Source organism: Cibotium barometz, chromosome 7 (assembly GCF_041138505.1).
Source record: "Cibotium barometz isolate CiBa-2024 chromosome 7, ASM4113850v1, whole genome shotgun sequence".
Classification (NCBI taxonomy): domain Eukaryota; kingdom Viridiplantae; phylum Streptophyta; class Polypodiopsida; order Cyatheales; family Cibotiaceae; genus Cibotium; species Cibotium barometz.
Window position 1 is genome coordinate 46,332,639 of NC_141052.1, and position 4,760 is coordinate 46,337,398.

Below are 4,760 nucleotides of genomic sequence, written 5' to 3' on the forward strand. Positions count from 1 at the left end.
AAAAGAAATCTCATGCAAAGAAGTCCTCTGCTCAGAAGCCCCTCAACTTCGGTGCTTTTCCTCCTCAAGGACAAGAGGAAGCAAAGTCTGGGAGCCCAAAAAAACCACGTGAAGCCCAAGAGAAAGCAAAGTCTAGGAGCCCAAATAAGCAAAGTGATGATCAAGAGCAGGCAAAGTCTGGGAGCCCAAATAAGCAAAGTGAAGATCAAGAGCATTAGAATATTTTGTAACTTCACATAAACATAGTGACATTTTGTAACTCGCAAGATGTATTTGTACCATTTATTGTATATAAATCGCAATTTGTTTATGAAAGATGTAGTTATCTACTAAATGTTTGTTCATAAATGGCAATGGTCAAGAAAAATATCAATTGTCTATTCATTCATGGTTCAAAAATTACAACAGTTGGAGGTAAACAACTCATACAATATATAGAGCATTCAACTCTTCTTCCAATTGTAGTACCATTGACCTTGAATTTATAACTAGGGGTGGTGTTGTCAAGAAACTCCAAGGTTTCCCTAACATCTTTTAACGTCCACTGAGAGGTAACATTAACCTCCTTTCTTTCAACATGTGGAATAACCTGCATCTCAAACCTAAATGACATGCAATCTATATCAGAATCCAAAGGTTACCAGATACCCAACTTAAGTTTGTATGTCCTATAATCATAACCCATAGTAAGAGATTATCGAGAGATATTGTAAGACAAAGCCAAGGATTGAGGGCATGCATTGCACCTTATGTAGTCACCCTTATGGTCATACTCTCTAGATTTCCAAAACAGTCCTATAATGTTGTCCAAATAATCTGCTGGAAAGTTTCTACTTAGCCATGATGCCTTTGTCTTGTGTAACTCTGCGTCTTTGAAGCAAGCTACAAAGACATGTAGAGGCACGAACCATGATAACCGTATCCTCCTCGAGATCCTTCCTGGAGTCATGGCCTTTTGAATATCCTGGGATATTTTATGTTTGAAGCTCTGCACCGTCGCTTCATCTGGAATGTCCCAATTAAGAGAAGAAAGGCTTGGCACTGCTAAATCCTCAATTTGTCCACACACCTATTTTTGGGGAAACAATGTATTGTGCGTAGTATACAAAAAGATTACCCTTATTAAAACAAGCCGCATTTTGGTCACCACCATACATGAGCTCTGCAAATTCTTTGTGAATGGCTTGGAAAGTACCACTGAAGCTCTCCACAAGCTGCCACTCAAAACTTGTTGAGGAAAAGATATCTGAAGAAATCGAAAGTTAAAACTTGTATTAAAAGGAAAAATATATTTGCAAAAACTAGCCTTCAGATGTAACCTTGAAAGCAGCAATGTGTCCCTTCAAATGGTATTTTGTATCCTCTCTTTTTGTTTTTTTCACCTTGTGAGATCCCTTGCATGAGGACAACATAGTAACCCAATCGTTTATAGTGAAACTCTTAGGTTCCCAAGTTCCATCATCCCTATTGTTGTGTACGACACAAGAGTTTATTGAACGAGAAGGACGTCTTTTGGATTCCATATATAATAGAAGCAAGAGAATGAAACGATGGAACTCAATGAGGTCGAAAAAGAGATGAGAGAGAGTTAAAAGATGCAATGAAGCTCAGTGAGGTCTAAAAAAAAGTTGAGAGAGAGCTAGAAGATGAGAGCTTCTAGATGTTGAGAAGAAGAATGAAAATGGTATGGGCGCCAAAAGGAATATTGGAGAGTCTCACCAGCTGGAGGAAGTCCTCCTGCTCGAGGATTTCAACGCCAGGACAAGAAGTCAGCAGCAGAGCAGGTCCCATTACTCGATCTACATGACCCTATCATACTACAGGAGCTGGACATCATTGACACAGGGCTACAACAATCATCACAGGACCGTGAGGAGGTCACAGTGTATGGGAGATATTTCTTAGAGATGGGAGCTACACATGGTCTTGTTATCTATAATGGGATGCCCTGATGGCCCTCCTCTGGCACCCTCACCTCCTTCCCTCACTTAGGAGGTACTAGCACCATGGACTACCTTATGGGATCTCCGAATTTGGCACACCTTCTCCTCGACTTCTCCATCTCGCCACCCTCTTTTGAGGCTGACCATGCCTACCTCTCTTTCACTCTTACCTGCACACCACCCGTCCCTCCACCACCACCCCCCCATCTCACATTACACTTAGGTCCTTTTTGATTATGAACTTGACCTGCTTACTCCAACCACATCTACCGCCAACTCCAGGATGTGGAACCTACTGTCCCCCTATCCACCCTCACATCATAGCTTACATTAGGAAAAATGTGCTCATTTTTGGGCCCTCTAAGAAATGCCAAGTCATCATTCTATTATGAAAAGGGAGAATGTGGATAACTCTATCCATAGTACCTCAAACTATATCATGTAACATATCATTGGAAAGATCTTGATGAGAGGATTCTAACGTACCAACCTCCGACAAATTTGGAGTTTTTATGCTCAAGTTATGGCCTCCCCACCAAAAAGTAACCTCAAAAGTTCCGTAATAAACGGAAGCCTCACCCTCATTGGTCCTTATGGAATATTCCCTAGAATCTCAAAGAGCTTAAAAGGCCCAAAAGTGAGCCCAAAATTTCCCTAATGCCACCATACTCCACACAATTGCCACCGCTTCTTTCATCTGCATGCGACGGTCTACCACCAAGCCACCTTGCGGACTGAGCCTCTGCACTACTCCAGCATGCCCGACACCCTCGCCCCCCCCCCATCGGCCACGATCACTTCATTAGCTCCAGATCCAGGACATGCTCCACCACCATTGAGATACCTTTCCACATGACATAGCTGAGGGAGACCTCTCAGCCATACTCAACATTAGCCTCATGCTTGATATTTTGGAGAGTGGTATGCCATCTACTTGGAGCTGATGTTGCTCTCATGTTTCTATGTTCTTAGTATTCTATGGACAGTTTTGTATCACCCCAGTGAGATAGCTATGTTTATGTTTGCTTTCTGTTTTATTTTCCATTCCATGATGAGATATGCCATTGATATTATTGTATCACTTTGGTCTCATAGGCCCATTGGGTCTTTAGTGGACACTTAATATATATATATTTCTTTCTTTTTCTTTCTCTCTCTACTTGAACTATCTCTCTCTAACTATTGCCATTGCCATCTCCGCCCACCACTGCCCAGCCCAGCCTAGCCTGTAGCCTAGCCCACCCTCCATCTCTCTCCTCTCCACCCTCTTCCCCAATGATGCTCTCTCCTTCTCTCACACTCGCTCTCTCTCTATCCTTCTCTCACACTCCCTCACCCTCTCTCCCTTTCTCTCTCCCACCCTCCCTCTCCCTCCTTCTTCCCTCCCTTTCACTCTCCCACCCTCCCTCCCTCTCCTCTCCCTCTCTCTCTCTCTCCCTCTCTCTCCTTCTCCCACCTTCCTTATCTCTCATCTCTCCCACCCTCCCTCTCTCTCTTGTTCCTCTCTCTCTTTCTCTCTCCAACCCTCCCACTCTCTCATCTCTCCCTTTTGCCCTCCCACCCTCACTTCTCTCCTTCTCCCACACCCTCTTCCCTCTCTCCTTGTTGTTCCACACTACCTTCTCTCTCCTTATCCCATCCTCTTCCCTCCCTTTCACTCTCCCACCCTCCCTCTCTCTCATCTCTCCCTTTTGCCCTCCTACCCTCCCTTCTCTCCTTCTCCCACCCTCTTCCCTCTCTCCTTGTCTCACACTACCCTCTCTCTCCTTCTCCCATCCTCTTCCCTCCCTTTCACTCTCCCACCCACCCTCCCTCTCCTCTCCCCCTCTCCCTTTCTCTCTCCTGTAACCGTCCTTGTAGAAATATAAAAAAAGTACAAGGTAATTTTTCCATATACATTCCTTGATAACCTCGCTGATCTTAAGAGAATGTATTTTGAGAAGCTGTTCGAAAATGGTGGGATCTCTAAAGAAACAAGGTGTGGTAGCTTCGAACCCTGCTATCGTGAAGGCTACCAAGCGTGTTGTGTTTAGGTGCATAACATTCCATAAAGCGTACTTACTACTTGGTTTTACTCTTATATTTGTAAACTAAACGGATTTAATAATGTGTAGATGGATTTATAAGTGCCATGTGGAGAGATCTATTGTAGATGTGCTTGCAATCTTAAAAGAATGGCTCAATCATCCAAAACATGAAAGCATTATGTATACACATCAACTTTGAGACCTTTGGGATGCAGAGATATAAAAGAGATACCCATTGTTCCTTGACTTTCAAAGTGGCAAATTTCCGAGAAATTTCCCAAGAGCGAGAAGGAGATGTATACTCGGGCTTGTAAAGCAAAGCAATCAACCATGGTATGAACTATACAATTAGATATTTCACTTTAATTTAAATATTGTTTCTTGTATCTTTTCAAATGGTGAATTCTATTATGAAGCCTTGAAGTCTACGTGACAAATCACATGTCCAAGGCAAAGGTAAAGGTCTTATGAAAGATGAAGAGGATGATGAAGATGAAGAGGATGATGATGATGAAGGGAAAAAAGTGCCAGAAAAGGATGCAATGAAGGGAAAAGGAAAGTCAGTATAGGAAGAGGACGACTTTGATACCTCTCTATCAGAATATGACGAAAGCGATTCTGATGATAGCACACGCAAGATTGAGGCAACCCCAAAAGCTGAAGAAGTTGGTCATGCACACACACACACACACACACACACACACACACACACACACACACACACACACACACACACACATTACATGTATGTAAAACTATGAATGGATACACCCATGCATGGGGGTAATTA